General features: G+C 29.3%; 1 non-coding gene across 1 annotated transcript; it reads right to left on the reverse strand.

Annotated features, from left to right (window-relative positions):
- Positions 1-24,799: 24,799 nt before the first annotated feature.
- LOC139850923 (small nucleolar RNA R71) lies at positions 24,800-24,906 on the reverse strand. The gene has a single exon (XR_011760297.1). It is a non-coding gene; the product is annotated as a small nucleolar RNA R71 (small nucleolar RNA).
- Positions 24,907-25,646: the final 740 nt, after the last annotated feature.

A 25,646-nucleotide genomic window follows, 5' to 3' on the forward strand; every position in this document is an offset into this window, starting at 1 on the left:
GATTGTTTTAAAAGCTAAGATTTTTGGGTTTTTTTTAATCTTTTTGGCATACTTTAATTCAATAAGATTAAAAATAATGATAATAAAAGTTCTCGTCCCTCCCTCGGGTAAAGCAATTTCGGTTTAAAGACCTAGTCTTCAACTTTTGACGAATTTTAAAAATCATATTTTTAACTTAATGAGATAAAGTAAATTTTTGTTTTTAAATTCACACAATTTAAATATAAAATTCAAAATTAATATTAAAAATTCACACCAAACTTTAAAATTTGAAATGCATAAAATTAAAAATTCATATTTTTAAAAATTAAAGATTCACACCAAACTTAATTTAAAAATTCATATTATAAATTCACACCAAACTTATATTAATTTTTCAAATATTTACAATTTTAAATATATTGTTTTTAAAAAGTTTATAATATTAATTTAAGATTTATATATTAATTTTAAAAAATAGGGTAAAAATAAAATTAAAAATCTTTTTGACTTTTTATCCCACTTTAATCAATCAAATATTATCAAAAATATGCGCCCCTCTTTTCGGTAAAGTAATTTCGGTTCCAAGACCTAATTTAACTCATGACGAATTTTTGAAATATTTTGGGTTGATTGATTAAAGATATTTATACCTTAAGAATAAACGTTAAATTTCGCAGTGATGTAATAAATTTTTGAATGATATCAATAATTTCGGTCGCCAAACCTAATTTTATTCAATACCAATTTAATACTTTATAGCGAACAAATTAGCGTTAATTATCAAAAGGTTAAAAATAAAAATAAAAATAAAAACTGTACAAACATACCTGTGAAATAGATTTCTTAGTTATATGATCTATCCCATTCATAAGATAGTCGGTTTAATTGGTTTTCCATAGCTACATAGGCGTAACCTCGAGCATTCAGTGTCTTTTCTTCTAAACATATGAACGGTCCGTCTCTGCATAAAGTAACAAATTCGGTGTTTGAATAGGTTTGATTATTTGAACATTTACCTCAATGTGACCATTTTCCGCATTTGTGACATCTTTCTAGGTGTCGTGCTCTTCTTTTCGCTGCGGATTTTGATTTTCCTTTACCAAATTGTAACTTATTATCTTCGCATCTGGATTCTTTTCTAACTCCGTCCAATCTTTCTCTGATTACTGATACTATTTCACTCGGTAGTGTGTCATTATTACGTTTAGTGATCAAAGCGTGTAGCATTAGACCATGGTTTAGTTCACAGGCAGTCTTCATTTCCTAAAAAAATAAAAATTCAGAATGGGGGGAGAAGACTAGTTCTTTAGGGTCTGCTAGGGAAAGACCATTCGGGTTCCATTTTCGAGAACTACACGAAAACAGACAATCTAACTCTAACAGAAATACATAAACCCCTTGATTCTCCCCACACTTAGTTAGCTGTGGTGTCGAAATTGTGATTAACTTCGTTGTCGACTTCCATCGGACCATGTATGTAATGTTTAACTCTGTGACCATTAACTTTAAATTCAATCCCATCTGAATTTATTAATTCTATCGTTCCGTATGGGAAAACTCTTTTGACTATGAATGGTCCAGACCATCTTGATTTCAATTTTCCAGGAAATAGCTTGAATCGTGAATTGAAAAGAAGAACTTTGTCTCCTTCTTTAAATTCTTTTGAACTTCTGATTCTTTTATCATGCCATTTCTTCGTTCTTTCTTTATAGATTAACGAATTTTCGTATGCTTCATGTCTTAATTCTTCTAATTCGTTTAGTTGACTTAATCGTAGACGTCCGGCTTCATGTAAATCAAGATTACATGTCTTCAAAGCCCAAAATGCTTTGTGTTCAATTTCTACTGGAAGATGACATGCTTTTCCATAAACAAGTCTAAAAGGTGTGGTTCCAATTGGAGTTTTGTAGGCTGTTCTAAAAGCCCAGAGTGCATCCTCCAATTTAATGGACCATTCCTTCGGATTTGATCCTACTGTTTTCTCTAGAATACGTTTTAAAGCTCGGTTGGTATTTTCAACTTGTCCGCTTGTTTGTGGATGATATGCGGTGGAGATTTTATGAGTTACTCCATATCTTTTAAGAACTTTCTCAAGTTGATTATTACAGAAATGAGTACCCCGATCACTTATTAAAGCTTTCGGTGTTCCAAACCTTGTAAAAAGACGTTTTAAAAAGTTGACTACAACTCGTGCATCGTTAGTTGGGAGAGCTTGTGCTTCCACCCATTTAGATACATAATCAATGGCTACGAGTATATATAGATTATTATGAGATTTTGAAAATGGACCCATAAAGTCAATACCCCAAATGTCAAATACTTCACATACTTGGATGACATTTTGTGGCATTTCATCACGTTGACTTATTTTTCCGGCCCTTTGACAAGCATCATAGGATTTGCAAAAAAGGTGTGCGTCTTTGTAAATTGTAGGCCAATAGAATCCAGTATCATAAACTTTTCTTGCTGTTAGTTGAGGCCCATAATGCCCTCCTGTTGGTCCTGTGTGACAATGGTTTAATATTTTACTAGCTTCATCTCCAAATACACATTGGCGTATTATTCCATCGGGACAACTTTTAAACAGATGTGGATCTTCCCAAAAATAGTGTTTTATATCACTGAAGAATTTCTTTCGTCTTTGGTACGATAATCCTTTTTCAAGGAATCCACAAACTAAGTAGTTTGCATAGTCTGCAAACCATGGAATTTCTTTATAATCTATCTTCAATAGATATTCATCAGGAAAGTTGTCTTGTATGGCCGATTCATTTAGAACTTCTAATTCGGGATTTTCAAGACGAGAAAGATGATCAGCTGCGAGATTTTCTGCTCCTCTTTTATCTCGGATTCCAATATCAAACTCTTGTAAGAGTAAGATCCAACGGATTAATCTTGGTTTAGCATCTTGTTTCGAAAATAGGTATCTAAGAGCAGAATGGCCGGTATAGACCACCGTTTTTGCTAGAATGAGATATGATCGAAATTTGTCAAAAGCAAAGACAATAGCAAGGAGTTCTTTTTCAGTAGTTGTATAGTTCGTTTGTGCTCCTTGTAACGTCTTACTAGCATAATATATAGGTTGAAATCGTTTTTCAATCATTTGTCCTAAAACGGCTCCCATTGCAAAATCACTTGCATCGCACATTAGTTCAAATGGTAGATTCCAATTTGGTGTTATCATGATCAGCGCATTAGTGAGTTTCTCTTTAAGAATATTAAAAGATTTGATACACTCATCTGAAAAGATGAATGGAGCATCCTTTTCTCGGAGTTTATTCATAGGAGTGGCAATTTTAGAAAAATCTTTTATGAAACGTCGGTAAAAACCGGCATGCCCTAGAAAACTCCTAATTCCTCTAACATTGGTGGGATGTGGAAGTTTAGCAATTACATCTACTTTAGCTCTATCCACTTCAATTCCTTCTTTTGAAATTTTATGACCAAGAACGATGCATTCTTTAACCATAAAATGGCATTTCTCCCAATTAAGAACTAGATTTGATTGTTCGCATCTAATAAGCATTCGTTCCAGATTAACTAGACATGATTCAAATGTATCACCGAAGACTGAAAAGTCATCCATGAAAACTTCCATGCATTCTTCTATCATGTCGTGAAAAATCGCCATCATACACCTTTGAAAGGTTGCAGGGGCGTTACAAAGTCCAAATGGCATGTGTTTGTAAGCAAAAGTACCATAAGGGCACGTGAATGTGGTTTTCTCTTGATCTTCGGGTGCTATTGGAATTTGAAAATATCCGGAAAATCCATCTAGAAAACAATAGTAACTATTTCCGGCTAATCTTTCCAACATTTGATCTATGAAAGGTAAGGGAAAGTGATCTTTTCTGGTGGCGTCATTTAATTTTCTATAATCAATACACACACGCCATCCTGTTACAGTTCTAGTAGGAATAAGCTCATTTTTCTCATTTGTAATGACAGTCATGCCACCCTTCTTAGGTACGCATTGAACTGGGCTTACCCATGGACTATCAGAGATTGGATAAATTAGACCTGCATCTAGCAGTTTAATAATCTCTTTCTTAACTACATCTTGCATATTAGGATTTAGTCTTCGTTGGCGTTGCACATACGTTTTATGACCTTCTTCCATAAGGATTTTATGTGTGCAATACGAAGGACTTATTCCTTTAATATCATGAATCTTCCATGCAATGGCTGGTTTATGAGCTTTCAACACAGAAATGAGTTGTGATTTCTCATTTTCAGTAAGAGAAGACGATATTATTACAGGTAATTCAGATTCACCATGTAAATAAGCGTATTCCAAATGGTTTGGAAGTGGCTTTAACTCTAATTTCGGTGGTTCTTCTATCGATGATTTGTATCAATATCTGTCTTCTTCTTTTAGCATTTGGATTTCTTATGTTGTTGGTTCATATCCATTAGCTATAAGTGTAGCTAACATTTCAGCTTCATCAATTGGTTCATTACCTTCTCCTAAAGAACATTCTCATGTTCCTTGTAGTTCTGGAAATTCTTCTAATAATTCTGCATGTGCATCTATAGTTTGAATATAATAACATGTATCATCTGCAGATTGCGGTTGTTGCATTGCTCTATCAACTGAAAAGGTAACACTCTCGTCCTCTATACTTAGGGTCAGTTTCTTACCGAACACGTCTATCATTGCTTTAGCCGTATTTAAGAATGGTCTTCCTAATATGAGAGGAACTTGAGAATCTTCTTCCATGTCCAGAACAACAAAATCTACTGGAAATACTAAAGTACCAACTTTAACTAGCATGTTCTCCATTATCCCTCTAGGATATTTTATTGATCTATCGGCTAGTTGTATGCTTATTCTTGTTGGTTTCAATTCTCCAAGGTCTAGTTTAGCGTATAGTGAATACGGCATTAGATTTATACTAGCACCTAAGTCTGCCAATGCTTCTATTGAACTAAGACTACCCAGAAAACATGGAATTGTGAAACTTCCTGGATCAGATAGTTTTTCTGGTATCTTATTCAATAGCACTGCTGAACAATTAGCATTCATAGTAACAGCCGAGAGTTCTTCCATTTTCTTTCTATTTGAGATTAGATCTTTCAAGAATTTAGCATATCTAGGCATTCCTGAAATCACATCAATGAAAGGAAGATTTACATTTATCTGTTTAAACATATCCAAGAATTTGGATTGCTCGGCTTCAAGTTTCTCTTTCTTCATTTTACTCGGGTAAGGAAGTGGTGGTTGGTATGGGTTAACATAAGGTTTAGCCTTAACTGTGTTATCTTCATTAACTTTTTCAACTACCGGTTCTTTTTCCTTATCTTGATCAGGTTGTGGTTCTTGTGGAGTAGGAATAACTTCATCAGAAGTTACAAGTATTTCAGGTGGTTTAAGTGTTGTACCACTTCTTGTGGTAATGGCTTTAGCTGTTTCATTCCGGGGGTTAGCATTTGTATCACTAGGTAGACTTCCCGGTTTTCTTTCACCTATTAACCTTGCTAGGTTACTTACTTCTTGTTCCAGATTTTGAATAGAAGCTTGTTGATTTCTAAATGCTTGAGCATTTTGTTCATTAGTTTGTTTCTGAGATGTGAAAAACTGCGTTTGAGTTTCAACTAGCTTTGTCATCATATCTTCTAAATTCGGCTTTTTATCATCGGTTTGTTGTGGTGGTTTGTTTTGAAAATTAGGTCTTTGCTGATTGTAATTATTATTTGATACTTGTTGATTGCTAGGACCTTGTTGGTTGTTGTATGGAATATTTCTGTTATAATTCTGGTTTTGATTGTAAATCGGTCTTGGCGGTTGATAATTATTCTGATAATTATTTCCAGGCCTTTGGTTTATGTATGAAATATTCTCTCTTTGTTCCATTGTTAATTCAATACTGAGACAATCTTTTGTCAAATGTGGTCCTCCACACTGCTCACAACTAATTCGTATTGAGTGAATATCTTTAGTCATCTTTTCCATTCGTCTCTCGACAGCATCTATCTTTGCGGAAATGGAATCTAAGTCATGGCTAGAATCGGCTCTAGCTGCTTTAGATGATCTAACGATATCTTTTTCTTGGTGCCACTCATGTGAGTGGGAAGCAGTGTTATCAATAATTTTATAAGCATCAGTTTCGGTTTTCTTCATAATAGAACCACCAGCTGCTATATCTATGTCTTTCCTTGTAGTGATGTCGCATCCTTGGTAGAATATTTGTACTATTTGACAGGTGTCTAAACCATGTTGCGGACATCCTCTTAACAACTTTCCAAATCTAGTCCACGCCTCATATAGAGTTTCATTTGGCTTCTGTGTGAACGTAACAATTTCTGCTTGAAGTCTTACGGCTTTAGATGCAGGAAAGAATTGTTTAAGAAATTTTTCAACTAAAACATCCCATGTATCAATCGCCCCTTCAGGTAACGATTCCAACCAATCTTTGGCTTCTCCCTTTAAAGTCCAGGGAAATAACATGAGATATATCTGTTCATCCTCCACTTCTCTTATTTTAAATAGTGTGCAGATCCTATTAAAGGTACGTAGATGTTCATTTGGATTTTCCTTCGGCGCACCACTAAATTGGCATTGATTAGTCACCATGTGTAGAATTTGTCCTTTGATTTCATAATCTGGCGCATTAATATCTGGATGAGTAATTGCGTGACCTTGGCCAGTGCGTTTAGCTCTCATTCGGTCTTCAATACTTAAAGGTTCTGTTACTTCCATAATTGAATTTGTTGAATCGGAATCACTAGAGGATTCTGATTTTATGGTTCGTTCCTCAAAAATCTCTGTTTGAATGATTGGTGGTTCCGGAGGAAAATTTAATGGTTCAGGATCTACGAATCGTTCCTGAATATTCTCCGGATTCTCAATTGTGAGGTCGGGTTCAAAAAATGGATTATCGGAAATTTGAACTGGAGTACTTGGTCGACTGGATGCCGATTCTAAAGAAAAATCAACGGCAGTAATATTTGCTAAATGTCTTGATCTAGTTACAGGTGGTGAACGTACAAAAGGTGGTGAACGTCTTGCTCGGTGCATTCACTGAATATCCTATTAGTTTTTAAAAGGAAAGAAAAATTATAATAAGTTATCCAATCAATAGACTTTTCTGATTTTGCCCACGTTTCGAATTGTCAAAAGATGCAGCAGAGGGGCAGGATTCGTTTGGTCTCAATATAATTGAGGACTGTTTGGCTCCAATAACCCGGTCCACGTACAAATCCAACTATTACTACGAACCAGAAAATTTTGATGTCTATCAATTTAACCACTTAAAATAAATTTTTGTAATTTTAAGAAATTTAGATAAGAAGTAGAATAAAAATCTATGTCCTAAAACTAGAATAGCGAGAAATAAGAAAGAAAAAGAGTTCGTCGAAAAAGGTCGAAAAAGAAAAATGGTTGAAAAATAAAAGGTGACGGAAAAATAAAAGAAACTTATAACACTTAAAAACACTTGACTAACCTAACCTTATTACTACAACTAACTTAAAATTATAATCGCAAATTGAGATTACTAATTGGAATGATAATTGATACATAGGTAAAAGTCGTCTAAAAATATTAAAGCTTACAGGAAAAACTAAACCCCAAATGGAAATAACTTAAAAAGAAACTAAAACTTAAAAAGGCGTCGCAAAATTCTAAAGTATCTAAATCTTAGTCTAAAGAAAAAGCACTTAAGGAATTCTACGGCAAAGCCTAAAAATCTAGAAGTAAAAATAACTATGGCAAAAACTAAGTTTAAAACTAAATATGAGCGAAAAATATAAATATTACTCTAAAACAATTAAAAAGGGACAAAATATAAAAATATACAAAAAGTTGTAAAAAGTACAATTTTTATAAAAATATTATTTTTATATTATTTATTTATTAAAACTATTAATTTTACAATTTAATTAAACTAATTTAACTAAAATATAAATTAAATAAAAAGTAAAACTAATTATAATAATAATAATAATTAATTAGGGTTAATAATAATAATAATTAATAATTACCCGTAATTAAATGCAGATAGGGTTTCTGTCGGTGTCAGACTCTCTCCGCGAGTTGCGGTAGTCGAGGCAGCAAACTCCGCGAGTCGCGGGGTTCCAAAATTCAACTCTGGTATAGTTTAAAACTTGACGCGTTTTTTTTTTCTTTTTTTTTTTTCTGTTTAATATTTTCTGTTTTATAATCTAAAATTTTTATATAATAAAAACTTATATTTTAAAAACTAGAATAAAAATAGAACTACTTTATAATTTTATAAATAAAAATCTTAAAGCTAGATTTATATATATATATATTTTTTCGGTTTTTAAATAAAAACAAAATACTTAAATAAAACTTATATAAAAATAAAGAAACTTTATAAAACTTAAATATTTAACAAAATCTTAAAAATACTTATATTTTTGTTTTTCTTTTTATATTTTTGAATATTTAAAACGTATTTTTATAAAAACGAATTTTAATAAAAGTAAACTAAAAATAAAAATCTTTCTTTTTTTTTTTTTCTTATGTAGCGTTGCGCTTCCGGCTTTTAAGCTAAATTGTTCCCCAGCAGCGGCGCCAAAAATACTTGATGTGGTAGCGGAGTGTATATAAAATAGCTTTATATTTTAGCAGGAAATACTATTAAATACGATACAATTTTACACAAGATATTTATTTATTTAGAGAATGGATATACTTAAACCTTGCTACAACACTTATAGGCAGTGTAACTAATCGTACAGTAGTGTAGTTTTTAGTAAGTCCGGTTCGTTCCACAGGGAAAATCTTTAAACAAAGCTTAACGCTATATTAGTTTACTTTTATAAAAATACAAATATATATATAAGTAATATTATTATTATAAAGGGGGGTTTTTACCGTTTAATGACCGGTTTGTCGATTTTAAAACTTTAGTCGCAGTTAAAACTAAATGTAAAATAATAAATAAATACAAGACTTAATTTAAAGCGTAAAGTAAATAACGATAATGAAATTGCGAATAATAAAAGTGCGATAAAATAAACTTGCGATAATTAAAAAGTACGATAATTAAAAGTGCAATTAAATACAATAACAATAAAAATGCGATAATTAGAAGTGCAATTAAATATAAAATAAAGGAAATTAAATATGAAATAAAAGAATTATGCTTATTTAAACTTCCGTAATCATGATGTTTGACGTGTTGATTTTTAATTTATTCCCATGGGTTAATTGTCCTTTGTCCTGGATTATTTAATATGTCCGTCTGGTTTTTGTCCATAACAGTCCATCAGTCATAAATATAAAGTGCGAGTGTCCTCGTCAAATTATCCTTATTCCCGAAGTCAAATATTCCAACTAATTGGGGATTCGAATTGTAACAAGGTTTTAATACTTTGTTTAATGAATACACCAGGTTATCGACTGTGTGTAAACCAAGGTTTTACTACTTTGTTAACAATTACACCAATTACCCTTGAATGTAATTCACCCCTGTTTCAACAAATCTAGTGGCTATTAATCCATTCCCGTGTCCGGTTAAATGAACGATTATTCGTACATATAAATACTCCGCCCATCGTGTCCGATTGAGTGTATATGGTTATTTATAGGGACGTCCAATTGTAAATCTTTATATTAAAATTAACAAACTATCATTTAGTTAAACAAATATAAAGCCCATTAATAGCCCATAGTCTAATTTCCACAAGTGTCGTTCTTTTGTCCAAACCCCAATTATGGTACAAAGCCCAATTACCCAATTTTAGTAATTAGCCCAACATCATGATTACTTCGTTTTAAATAAGCATAATAATAACTTAGCTACGAGACATTAAATTAAAAAGGTTGAACATAACTTACAATGATTAAAAATAGCGTAGCGTTACACGGACAGAATTTCGACTTACACCCTTACAATATTCGCTAACATACCCTTATTATTAGGATTAAAATTAAAATTAAAATTAAAATTAAAATTAAAATTAAAATATAAATATAAATATTTACGTATAGATATAGAGAGGATGGATATATATTATGAAAAATGATCAGAATTCGGTTGGCTTTATAGGGAATTGAGTTCAGGGATACTCCGCGACTCGCGGCAATTTTTGCCTTCAAACTCCGCGAGTCACGGAGTTTGAAAATACAGCTCACTCCAAATTGGATCTTAGTCTGCCGACGGTTTTAAATATTAATATAATATATAAATAATTATAAGAATTATTTAAATATTATATTATATTTATGTGCATAGTTGACTTGTAATTTTTAGTCCGTTGCGTCGAGCGTTGAGAGTTGACTCTGGTCCCGGTTCCGGATTTTCGAACGTCCTTGCGTACAATTTAATATCTTGTACTTTGCGTTTTGAATCTTGTACTCTTGTAATTTCGAGACGTTTCTTATCAATAATTGGAACCTCTTTGATTGTATTTTGTACTTTTGAGCTTTTTGGTCGTTTGCATCTTCAATTCGTCGAATCTGTCTTTTGTCTTCACCTTTTATTATTTAAACGAATATCACTTTTAAATAGAACAATTGCAACTAAAAGCTTGTCATTCTTGGGGAATAATGCTATGAAATATATGTTCGTTTTTAGCATTATCAGTAATCATTAACAAAGTATAAAGACCTTGCTACAGTTTAAGTCCCCAATTAGTTGGAATATTTGACTTCGGGTGTAAGGGTAATTTGACGAGGACACTCGCACTTTATATTTATGACCGATGGACTGTTATGGACAAAAACTAGATGGACATATCGAATAATCCAGGACAAAGTACAATTAACCCATGGTAATAAATTAAAATCAACACGTCGAACATCATGATTACGGAAGTTTAAATAAGCATAATTCCTTTATTTTATATCTCATCGCTCTTTTATTTACTGTCATTTTAATTATCGTACTTTTAATTATCGCACTTTTATTTATCGTCATTTACTTTACGCTTTAAATTAAGTTATATTTATATTTAATTTTTTACATTAGGTTTTAATTGTGACTTAAGTTCTAAAATCGACAAACCGATCACTAAACGGTAAAACCCCCTTTATAATAATAATACTACTTATATATATATATATATATATATATATATATATATATATATATATATATATATATATATATATATATATATATATATATATATATATATATATATATATATATATATATATATATATATATATATATATATATATATATATATACAAATATAGTTTAAAATATATATAGCGTTAAACTCAGCTAGTTTCCTGTGGAACGTGTGACGACCCGAGAATTTCCGACCAAATTTAAACTTAATCTTTAAATAATTTTGACACGATAAGAAAAGTCTGTTAGGTTGAAGTTCAATAAGTTTGAACTGGTTCATATATGCATTTAACTTTCGACCGTTCTCGGCGATTCACGAACAATTATTTGTAAATAGATATGTGTGTATATATGTATATGTATATATATATATATATATATATATATATATATATATATATATATATATATATATATATAATTGAAGATATAATTTGAAGTATTATATGTTATTATATATATACTTTATAAATATGATTACATTAAATTTAATTACAAGTTAAAAATATAGTTGCTGTAGGAATATTATTAATACATTCATTAATAGTAAATATCAATATTAATATAAATATCATAAATGTCAATTATTGTTATGTTAATTAGTATTATTGATATCATGATTATTGTATCATTAAAGTAATTTATTAGTAATATCATTAAACATTATTAATATATCATTACTAATAATATTATTATTAGTATTATCTTTATTATTAATATTATTATCATCGTCACTATAAATAATAGTAAAATTTCTATTTTATTATAGTTATTATCAGCATCAGTATTATTAGTATTATTATCATTAACACGATAGTATATATATATACATTATCATCATTATGAATATAAGTTATTTTTTATTTAAAATTTCTATTATCATTATCCTTATTATGATCAGTATTATTTTGGTATTAATATTATTACTCTTATAATTGTCATTAATATTAAAAATCATTGCTATAATTACAAGTTATCATCATTATTATAACAATTTATCATTTATAATACTATTATTATGATTATTATTTCTTAATATCATTTTTATTATTTAGTATTATTATAATTATTATTATTATTACTTACTATTATTATTATTAGTATTAATACTAGACATTAATAATTATATTATATTGGTAATAAAATGATGATTCATTTTCATTATATAAATAAATAAATAAATAAAAAACACAGATACAAATATAGATGGATACAGTTATATTACTAAATCCCTTTCAGCTTTATATTTTTTTTCTTCCCTATCTGTACGATCGATTCATGATTTGTAATTAAATTGATTCATGATTTGAATTAAATTGATGTTTCTAATAGTTTCTAGTAATGATTTGTAATGTGTTTTGTGTTATAAATTTTGTCTAAAACGTTACCAAATCGTGAATCAATTTTTTTTTAAAAAACCCATCAGCGACAGCAGCAGTAATGCTGGGTTCTTTTAATTTTTTTTTTCAAATCATTTAAACACTAAATAATCATTTTTGTATCTATTTTTAGTCCTAAAACCAAACGTATAAGTATTGTTGGAAAATATGATGATTTGGTCGATTAGCTAAAGAATGAGGAGAGAAAGAAGATGAAACAGTTTAATTGGTTAAATATATTGGGTTGTGATGATAATCAGAAAAACAAGGGAGAGTGACTGGTTTAAGTGTGTTATGAGTGAGCGGGAGGTCTAGGGATCAAGTCCCGTCTGGTGCATTTTTTTTAGGGTATACACTTTCTTCTCATTTCATTTATTATTATTATTATTATTATTATTATTATTATTATTATTATTATTATTATTATTATTATTATTATTATTATTATTATTATTATTATTATTGTTGTTGTTGTTTTGATATGATAAGTATTATTATTATTATCATAAAATAAGTAGTATATCTATTATTATTATAGTTAGTATTATTATTAATTAATGATATTGTGATGATAACTATTAATATTACTAATGTTAATAACATAATCATTATTATTATTACTAATGTAATTCATATCATTATCCTTATTATTACTAGTATTATCATTAAAAATTTATTAGTATTATCATAACTAATATTATTACTATTAGTATCATTATTATCATCATTATTTTATTATTAGAATTATATTATCATTATTAAAGAAAGAAAGAAAAAAAAATTATTATTATTATTTCTATCAAAAGAATCAGTATTATCAAAAGTATCCTTTTGAACAGATAAATAATTTGTATATAAAAATATACTTATCACTTATACTATAATCATATTAACATCTCATTTAACTATATATCAAACCTATTAACATTTTTATATATATAAATATATATATACATATAACAAACTAATGATTTTAAATATAATACTAATCATATATATATAGATATATTAATATAACTAAATGTATGGATACTAATTATTTTAAATATATTTACAAAATAAATACACATAATATAAAAATTAAGATATAATATAAATATATGTTTAAATGGAATTTAGTATAAATTCTATATAACTACAAATATATAAATAATATATATATATATAAATGAATTTATGTGATAGTTCTATTATATGTATATTAATAAATATATAAATGATATAGGTTCGTGAATCCGAGGCCAACCTTACATTGTTCAATTGTTAAATGTCGTCATATGTATTTTTACTACAAAATACATTAGGTGAGTTTCATTTGCTCCCTTTTTAAATGCTTTTGCAATATATATTTTTGGGACTGAGAATACATGCGCTGCTTTTATAACTGTTTTACGAAATAGACACAAGTAATCGAAACTACATTCTATGGTTGAATTATTAAATCGAATATGCCCCTTTATAGTCTGGTAATCTAAGAATTAGGGAACAGACACCCTAATTGACGCGAATCCTAAAGATAGATCTATCGGGCCCAACAAGCCCCATCCAAAGTACCGGATGCTTTAGTACTTCGAAATTTATATCATGTCCGAAGGAGGATCCCGGAATGATGGGGATATTCTTATATGTATATTGTGAATGTCGGTTACCAGGTGTTCAATCCATATGAATGATATTTTTGTCTCTATGCATGGGACGTATGTTTATGAGAAATGGAAATATGAAATCTTGTGGTTTATTAAAATTATGAAATGATTATTTATGTTAAACTAATGAACTCACCAACCTTTTAGTTGACACTTTAAAGCATGTTTATTCTCAGGTACGAAAGAAATCTTCCGCTGTGCATTTGCTCATCTTAGAGATATTACTTGGAGTCATTCATGATATATTTCAAAAAACGTTGCATTCGAGTCGTTGAGTTCATCAAGATTATTATTAAGTCAATTATAGTAAGATATATTACGAAATGGTATGCATGTTGTCAACTTTTGATGTAATGAAAGATTGTCTTTTCAAAAACGAATGCAATGTTTGTAAAATGTATCATATAGAGGTCAAGTACCTCACGATGTAGTCAACTGTTGTGAATCATTTATAATCGATATGAACTTCGTCCGGATAGATTAGGACGGGTCTCTACAGTTGGTATCAGAGCGATGGTCTTAGCGAACCAGGTCTGCATTAGTGTGTCTAACTGATAAGTCGTTAGGATGCATTAGTGAGTCTGGACTTCGACCGTGTCTGCATGTCAAAAGTTTTACTTATCATTTCTAGTCGAAAATCATCTGCCTATCATCCATAGGAAATTACCTGCTTATCATTCTTAGTCTAGACACATCTTACTGCCTCTATTTCATAGACTGTGTATAGATAAATTCATATCTTAGCGTATCTGTTATTGTTACCCTTGCCTGACAGCTTCTGTAGATTCCTCCGTAACTTATGGGATTTTAGTATTATATATGCGTACGTAAATTATGTAATGCAGGGTACTAATCTACATCCTATAATCTATTTCTTATCGAAAATCCTTCATCTGATCGTACGAAATGAATCCCTCAAATAGTTCGAGTCCCTCAGATTGCGATAGTTATTCCGGTAGTTATTCCGACAGCTATTCCGACATAGATATTCACCTAAGCTCCGAAAGCAGTGTAAACGAAATGGATCAACCAACTAGTCATCTTCAATTCATCGGATGAGTTCGTAGACTACTTAATCAATGGAGACGAGAAGAAGGCGATCCCTTCCACCCACCACACTGCCCTCTTGACGAAGAACCTGAAGCACTTACCGACGAACCTGTTTGTAATACCATTTTCTCTCTCATTTCCAAAATATCTCGTCACGATTATATACTATCTCAAATTCTAAATCTTATTCATCCGCTCGTTCCGACCGACAATCATCCCGGTGTAATAGAAGAAGTCAATGAACTTCGCGCTCGAGTAGTCAATTTGGAGAATATGGTGCAAAACTTACCAGCTTCAGCAACATCAAAAGTACCATCACCACCAACAGCAACAGTACCACCATCAGCAGCACCAGCAGCATAACCAGTACCAACAACAACAACATCATCATCACACGTCTCAACCTCGCAATCTATATCTTAAGCATAATCATCGTTCTACGAATCGTTCTACATAAACGATCTTCATCTTTCGTGGTGATTATGTAATCTCTAATGTTTTAGAGATTATGTACTCTAGTTCTAGCCGTAAATCTGATGAGTTTAATATCACATTGACTCATTAAATCCATGATTACGTCTGAAGAAAATATATATGTATATATATTTTCATAATGATAATTAAAATTTTTATTGTACAAACTGTTAATGATGAAAGTATTTTAACGGGTAGGTAATACCCGAGGAATATTTAGATTTCGCATTAATAAGTTACACTGTACATTCTTTCAAATCTAATTCAACAGTCATTTACTATCCTATTTACAACCACCGATATACGTATCCGTTCACCGCAGAATAAACCTTTCCATTCAATTTCATATTTGAATTTTGATCTATCAGAATCCAACAAGTGGCATAATGAAGAAATAATGGACAAAATAAAAATTGATTAGAAACAGACTAATTAACAATATGAAATTTTGTTAAGAAACCACGCTAACAAGATCCTAGCTAACTGTTCTTAGCTAACTGTTAATTCCGTATTACATTTTATTTTATCGCAATTTATTTATCGCAATTTAATTATCGCAATTTATTTATCGCAATTTATATTCTTGCAATTTTATTTATTGTCATTTAATTTCTATTATTTATTTTATGTACTTTAAATATCGGGACACGTATTCAAGGTTTTGACATATCATATCGACCCATCTATATATATTATTTGGAATAACCATAGACACTCTATATGCAGTAATGCGGGAGTTAGCTATACAGGGTCGAGGATGATTCTACAATAATATATATAGTTTGAGTTGTGATCGAGTCTGAGACGAATACGGGTCACGATACATATTAATTAATTCGAATATATTAAACTATATATGAATTGTTGAATTTCTAATTGTGGACTATCAATTGTGGACTATCAACATTGGATAATTAAAATGAATTAAAATATTGATTATAACATATGAAACTAAACAATTCTTCAAGTTTTCCACTTGATTTGATCTTAAACCTCATTGTATCTTGGCGATTCTAATATGCGTTCAAACCTTTCATGATTCTTGAAAAAACCTCAATCGAAAGGATGAACCAACCGCACTTCATCTACGGAAGAAAAGATCGAAACATAAAGTTATACACCTGAAAAACACTCGGAACCTGAGTAAACGTTTAACACGTATCTGTGCTAGCTCCTTTTGGCGTTGTTATTACCGAAAATAACTTTGCAATTCTGTTTCAAATTAGCCAATTTTGTCACAGCTCCAACAAGTCAACTTCGACTTTTCACTCGGATTAGCTTATTATAACCTTGATATATAATTTGTCTTTCGTCATCGATACCGGGAAACTGGTTATATCTCACCACATTAGCAGTAAATTTACCAACATCTCCGTTGATCTTTGACTTTCCGAAAAATTGTTATATTCAGTGAAACCCTAACATTTACTCATTTACCAACTACCGGGAATTAGCAATCAGTATTTTGAAATCTCGCAGCATGTCTACATCAACAGTTATAAGTATACATATAATCCTTATCTCATAGAATTATGATCTTCCACTCTGAAATTTTGAAAAGCACCCAGTCTACTAATCAATATCACAAATTCTGAAAAAGCTGAATACGGCGGCAAAAAAAAAACTGTACACGACCTTAACCGTCGAAAGTTTGATGAAAAAGAATGGAGTTTTGGAAACATTCAATAGAAAAATTTAGTACCGAAAAGCGGATTATGCGGAACTATGAAGGGAAGCCGTAGACAAATCACAAAGAATAAGTTTGACTTCAAAGAATCCAAATGATTTAATGCCTGCTAAAGTCTTTAGCGAATATTTTGCTCTTTACTCTGAACCCTTGCGGACAATAGTTTCTATCATCCTCTGATCTTAGATATTCCGAGATATTATCGTATCTTTCATTATAAATATCCTCGATATTTCTGAATATATTTTCATAACTAATCTTATCTGAAATTATTAATCTCTTCGTGCTATCAGTCTTACATCATATAGAAACTGTTAGTTTCTATATTCTGTAAACTTTTGAGCTTAAAATATGAATGTTATTGAAGTAATGTTGGGAACTGATGCATGAGTTAGTATAATATAATGACACTTGATCAACGTGATTATATTACAGTAAGTCATGCTGAGTTTCTAATGGTACGTGATGATTCACAGATCCTAACTTCATCACGTGGCATGTTACATAACTCTTTCATTCTACTTAACTTCTGAACATATCAAGAAAATATATTCTTGATAGTTCTATTCTCAGTGATTCTGTAAATTTGACAAATCAAGATCGTACCATTACGATGTCCTTCTTAGAACATTAACTATGTTCATTTCGAAATTCATATCTACTAATTCTGGACCATTACATACGGTGCTTAATCGCAAGAAGGGGAAACGAAAGAATGAAGCTCTGAAATAGAAATGGGAGTATAAATCGCAGCAAATAGAAGGGAGTATTAACTGTGGATGACAATGATTATAGGAAATAGAAATAGGGACATTGAAATATAAGGGGAGATATAAAGCCCGATAACAGCACATAAATTACAAATCGTGTATATTAATGTTTATCACAACATAAAGACACGGGAGAATTAAAAACACTAGAACCACAAGGGCGAAGTAGAAGAAAGCAGATTTCCTCTGATGGAAGTTGGAAAAGGAGAATGATTGTTGCGATAGTAAGGATGAGGACAAGGATCAGAACTGGATTAAGCATTTTCATAATCGTTTGGATGTATGAACTAAGAAAGAAAGTATAGGAATGATGAGAATAATGGAATGGAAGAATTTAATTAATAATGGAAATATCAGACAGAGCAATCGAGGCAGATCATCGCATTTAATTAAAGAGATCCTAGTTTCCTCATTTACCGAAGAATCAGATCTTATAGATCTCATAGATTTTCTTTAAATCCCTTGAATTCCAGAATTTAACCAAGACAACGTCAAAAGTTAAGACGCACCTTATTATCCAAATTCAACCCTGACTTTGTCAAAAGCTAAGACAAATCTTTATCCTTTCATTTCATTATTTTGTGATAGATTCACTCGTACTCTTCGAATAATCGAATTATTTTATCTGTATTACTCAATAAAGATAAAATTCTATTTATCAACTCATATTCGTCATGAAAACATTTCTATTGTTAACCATGACGACCACCTTCAAATTTCGGGACGAAATTTCTTTAACGGGTAGGTACTGTGACGACCCGAGAATTTCCGACCAAATTTAAACTTAATCTTTATATAATTTTGACACGATAAGAAAACTCTGTTAGGTTGAAGTTCAATAAGTTTGAACTGGTTCATATATGCATTTAACTTTCGACCGTTCTCGACGATTCACGAACAATTATTTGTAAATAGATATGTGTGTATATATGTATATGTGTATATATATATATATATATATATATATATATATATATATATAATAATAATTGAAGATATAATTTGAAGTATTATATGTTATTATATATATACTTTATAAATATGATTACATTAAATTTAATTACAAGTTAAAAATATAGTTGCTGTAGGAATATTATTAATACATTCATTAATAGTAAATATCAATATTAATATAAATATCATAAATGTCAATTATTGTTATGTTAATTAGTATTATTGATATCATGATTATTGTATCATTAAAGTAATTTATTAGTAATATCATTAAACATTATTAATATATCATTACTACTAATATTATTATTAGTATTATCTTTATTATTAATATTATTATCATCGTCACTATAAATAATAGTAAAATTTCTATTTTTATTATAGTTATTATCAGCATCAATATTATTAGTATTATTATCATTAACACGATAGTATATATATACATTATCATCATTATGAATATAAGTTATTTTTTTATTTAAAATTTCTATTATCATTATCCTTATTATGATCAGTATTATTTTGGTATTAATATTATTACTCTTATAATTGTCATTAATATTAAAAATCATTGCTATAATTATAAGTTATCATCATTATTATAACAATTTATCATTTATAATACTATTATTATGATTATTATTTCTTAATATCATTTTTATTATTTAGTATTATTATAATTATTATTATTATTACTTACTATTATTATTATTAGTATTAATACTAGACATTAATAATTATATTGGTAATAAAATGATGATTCATTTTCATTATATAAATAAATAAATAAATAAAAAACACAGATACAAATATAGATGGATACAGTTATATTACTAAATCCCTTTCAGCTTTATATTTTTTTTCTTCCCTATCTGTACGATCGATTCCTAATCCAATTCAGTATCAAACAAATTATATTAGGGTTGTTGTCCTTTTATTGCTATTTTATTTTATTTTTAGTTTCTTTTTCTCTGATTTGATAAATCCTGTCGAGTTATGTGGACTACAAAATAGGCGAGTATTCTGTATTTTTGAGAAGCTCATTCAATTACACATTCACAATATCAATTACAACCATTTTACACAAAAAAAATCAATGAAACCCGTCGTTCATCTCTGTTCTTCATATGATCAGTCAAAACTCGATTTATCAAGTAATTTCAAAATCCTAAAATGCAGTTATGTTTGTAATCTTTATTTGAAACTATCTGCAAAAGATGAAATCACAGTTTGTCAAAACGAATCTGAATTTTAAAGTCAAAGTTCAAATTGAAAAAAAGTCAACTTTTGTTCTTGAGCAAAATTCGATTTTTATGTTTCGATTTGAATTAAATTGATGTTTCCAATAGTTTCTAGTAATGATTTGTAATGTGTTTTGTGTTATAAATTTTGTCTAAAACGTTACCAAATCGTGAATCAATTTTTTTTTTTTTAAAACCCATCAGCGACAGCAGCAGTAATGCTGGGTTCTTTTAAATTTTTTTTTAAAAATCATTTAAACACTAAATAATCATTTTTGTATCTATTTTTAGTCCTAAAACTAAACGTATAAGTATTGTTGGAAAATATGATGATTTGGTCGATTAGCTAAAGAATGAGGAGAGAAAGAAGATGAAACAGTTTAATTGGTTAAATATATTGGGTTGTGATGATAATCAGAAAAACAAGGCAGAGTGACTGGTTTAAGTGTGTTATGAGTGAGCGGGAGGTCTAGGGATCAAGTCCCGTCTGGTGCAATTTTTTTAGGGTATACACTTTCTTCTCATTTCATTTATTATTATTATTATTATTATTATTATTATTATTATTATTATTATTATTATTATTATTATTATTATTATTATTATTATTATTATTATTATTATTATTATTATTATTATTATTCTTATTATTATTCTTATTATTATTATTATTATTATTATTATTATTATTATTATTATTATTATTATTATTATTATTATTATTATTATTATTATTGTTTTGATATGATAAGTATTATTATTATTATCATAAAATAAGTAGTATATCTATTATTATTATAGTTAGTATTATTATTAATTAATGATATTGTGATGATAACTATTAATATTACTAATGTTAATAACATAATCATTATTATTATTACTAATGTAATTCATATCATTATCCTTATTATTACTAGTATTATCATTAAAAATTTATTAGTATTATCATAACTAATATTATTACTATTAGTATCATTATTATCATCATTATTTTATTATTAGAATTATATATTATCATTATTAAAGAAAGAAATAAAAAAAATTATTATTATTATTTCTATCAAAAGAATCAGTATTATCAAAAGTATCCTTTTGAACAGATAAATAATTTGTATATAAAAATATACTTATCACTTATACTATAATCATATTAACATCTCATTTAACTATATATCAAACCTATTAACATTTTTATATATATAAATATATATATATACATATAACAAACTAATGATTTTAAATATAATACTAATCATATATATATATATATATATATATATATATATATATATTAATATAACTAAACGTATGGATACTAATTATTTTAAATATATTTACAAAATAAATACACATAATATAAAAATTAAGATATAATATAAATATATGTTTAAATGGAATTTAGTATAAATTCTATATAACTACAAATATATAAATAATATATATATAAATGAATTTATGTGATAGTTCTATTATATGTATATTAATAAATATACAAATGATATAGGTTCGTGAATTCGAGGTCAACCTTACATTGTTCAATTGTTAAATGTCGTCATATGTATTTTTACTACAAAATACATTAGGTGAGTTTCATTTGCTCCCTTTTTAAATGCTTTTGCAATATATATTTTTGGGACTGAGAATACATGCGCTGCTTTTATAACTGTTTTACGAAATAGACACAAGTAATCGAAACTACATTCTATGGTTGAATTATTAAATCGAATATGCCCCTTTATAGTCTGGTAATCTAAGAATTAGGGAACAGACACCCTAATTGACGCGAATCCTAAAGATAGATCTATCGGGCCCAACAAGCCCCATCCAAAGTACCGGATGCTTTAGTACTTCGAAATTTATATCATGTCCGAAGGAGGATCCCGGAATGATGGGGATATTCTTATATGTATATTGTGAATGTCGGTTACCAGGTGTTCAATCCATATGAATGATATTTTTGTCTCTATGCATGGGACGTATGTTTATGAGAAATGGAAATATGAAATCTTGTGGTTTATTAAAATTATGAAATGATTATTTATGTTAAACTAATGAACTCACTAACCTTTTAGTTGACACTTTAAAGCATGTTTATTCTCAGGTACGAAAGAAATCTTCCGCTGTGCATTTGCTCATCTTAGAGATATTACTTGGTGTCATTCATGACATATTTCAAAAAATGTTGCATTCGAGTCGTTGAGTTCATCAAGATTATTATTAAGTCAATTATAGTAAGATATATTACGAAATGGTATGCATGTTGTCAACTTTTGATGTAATGAAAGATTGTCTTTTCAAAAACGAATGCAATGTTTGTAAAATGTATCATATAGAGGTCAAGTACCTCGCGATGTAGTCAACTGTTGTGAATCGTTTATAATCGATATGAAGTTCGTCCGGATGGATTAGGACGGGTCTCTACAGAACGAACCGGACTTACTAAAAACTACACTACTCTACGATTAGGTACACTGCCTATAAGTGTTGTAGCAAGGTTTAGGTATATCAATTCAATAAATAAATAAATAACTTGTGTAAATTGTATCGTATTTAATAGTATTTCGTAGTAAAATTAATAGCATTACGTACTACACCTCGCACAGATCAAGTATTTTTGGCGCCGCTGCTGGGGAACACTTAACGCCGAAGCGAAACGCTATAAAAAAAGATTTTTATTAAGTTTTAATCTATTTTTGTAAAAATATATTTTAAATTTTAAACGCAAAAATATAAAAAAAAATATATTTTTAAGTGTTTAAAAAAAATACATTTTATAAAAAGTATAAAAGTTTTTTTTTTTTAGTTCTTAAAAATATAATTATAAATATTACTTATATATTATTTTTATAATTTAAAACTCAGTTAAAAAAAGTAATCGGGCCACTACACTGTAGCAGCCCAAGAATTGGTCTGGATCCACACACCATGCGATCGCATGGATTTAAAACCATCAGCTCATGCGATCGCATGAGCTGAGGTGACAGGACTATCCTCGGACATTAATTACACGTAGGGTTTCTAATTATTAATTATTATTATTGTTAACCCTAATTAGGGTTTAGGTAATTAATTAGTTTTTAAATTTTAGTTTTAATTTATAATTAGTATTATTAAGTTTTAATATTATTATTAACTATATAAATTAATACTTTTATAAAATAATAATATAAAAATAATATTTTTGTAAAATTGTATTTTTATCAACTTAGTTTATTTTTGTATTTTGTGTTTTTCTTTATTATCGTTTAATTCGTAACTTTTATAATTTATTGTTCGTAATTAGTTTTAAACTTAGTATTTTGCCATAGTTATTGTTTATATTTCTAGATTTTTAGGCTTTGCCCTAGATCCCTTAAGTGCTTTTTCTTTAAATTAAGATTTAGACACTTTAGAATTTTACGACGTCACTTATCGCTTTAATATTTAATAGATTTTAGTGCCTATTTAAGTTATTGTCGTTTTGGATATAGAATTCCTTTAAGCTTTAATACCTTTAGACGCAAGATTTAGTTTGTTTTTCGACGCTTATTTTTCGACCTTTTATTTTTCGACGTTTTTCGACGCACTCTTTTTCTTCCTCTTATTTCTCGACGCTCTAGTTTTTAGGACATAGAATTTTCTTTATTTTCTTTAAATTTCGACGAAAAATTATTTTAAGCAGTTAAATTGATAGACATCCAAAATTTTCTGGTTCGTAGTAATAGTTGGATTTGTTAGTGGCGAGTTGTGGGCTTCCGATTTAAAGGGTCCTGGTTACCTGCTGCATCTATTGGCTATTCGAAACGTGGGCAAAATCAGAAAAGTCTATTAATTTGATAACTTATATAATTTTTTATTTTTATAACTAATAGGATATTCAGTGAATGCACCGAGCAAAACGTTCACCACCTTTCATACGTTCACCTCCTGTAACTCGATCAAGACATCTAGCCAATATTGTCGCCATTGATTTTTCTTTAGAATCATCATCTAGTCGACCAAGTACTCCAATTCAAATTTTCGATAATCCATTTTTTGAACCCGACCTCACAATTGAGAACCGAGAGGATATTCAAGGACAATTTAGAGATCCTGAACCACTAATCATTCCTCCTGAACCACAAATCACTCATCCAGAGATTGTCGAGGAAGAAACCATTAAATCAGAATCCTCTAGTGATTCAGATTCAACAAATTCAATCATGGAAAATCAGGAACCTCTAAGTATAGAAGATCGAATGAGGGCTACACGCACTGGCCAAGGTCATGCAATTACTCAACCAGAAATTAATGCACCAGATTATGAAATCAAAGGACAAATCCTACACATGGTAACTAATCAATGCCAATTTAGTGGTACGCCAAAAGAAGATCCAAACGAACATCTTCGTACCTTTAATAGGATCTGTACTCTATTTAAAATCAGAGAAGTTGAGGATGAACAGATCTATCTCATGTTATTTCCCTGGACTTTAAAGGGAGAAGCCAAAGATTGGTTAGAATCGTTACCTGAAGGGGCGATTGACACATGTTATGTTTTAGTTGAGAAATTTCTTAAAAGATTCTTTCCGGCATCTAAAGCTGTGAGACTTCAAGGAGAAATTGTTACGTTCACACAAAAGTCAAATGAAACTCTATATGAGGCGTGGACAAGATTCGGAAAGTTGTTGAGAGGATGTCCTCAACAAGGTTTAGACACTTATCAAATAGTACAAATATTCTACCAATGATGCAACATTACAACATGAAAAGACATCGACATAGCAGCTGGTGGTTCCATTATGAAGAAAACCGCAACTGAAGCTTACAAAATTATTGATAACACAGCCTCCCACTCACATGAGTGGCATCAAGAAAAAGACATCGTTAGATCATCTAAAGCGGCTAGAGCCGATTCTAGCCATGACTTTGATTCCATTTCCGCAAAGTTAGATGCTTTCGAAAGACGAATGGAAAAGATGACTATGATATTCACGCAATACGAATTAGTTGTGAGCAGTGTGGAGGACCACATTTGACAAAAGATTGTCTCGGTATTGAACAAACAATGGAACAAAGAGAGAATGTTTCACATATAAATCAAAGGCCTGGAAATAATTATCAAAATAATTATCAACTGCCAAGACCAAACTACAATTAAAATCAGAATTATAACCGAAATGTTCCACACAACAACCAACAAGGTCCTAGCAATCAACAAGTATCTAATAATACTTATAACCAGCAAAGACCTATTTTTCCAAATAAACCACCACAAATCGATGATAAAAAGCCAAATTTAGAAGACATGATGTCGAAGCTAGTTGAATCTCAAACGCAGTTTTTCACATCTCAGAAACAAACTAATGAACAAAATGCTCAAGCATTTAGAAATCAACAAGCTTCTATATAAAATCTGGAACAAGAAGTGAGTAACCTAGCCAGGTTAATTGG

The sequence above is a fragment of the Rutidosis leptorrhynchoides genome, chromosome 5, assembly GCF_046630445.1.
Source record: "Rutidosis leptorrhynchoides isolate AG116_Rl617_1_P2 chromosome 5, CSIRO_AGI_Rlap_v1, whole genome shotgun sequence".
NCBI classification, from domain to species: domain Eukaryota; kingdom Viridiplantae; phylum Streptophyta; class Magnoliopsida; order Asterales; family Asteraceae; genus Rutidosis; species Rutidosis leptorrhynchoides.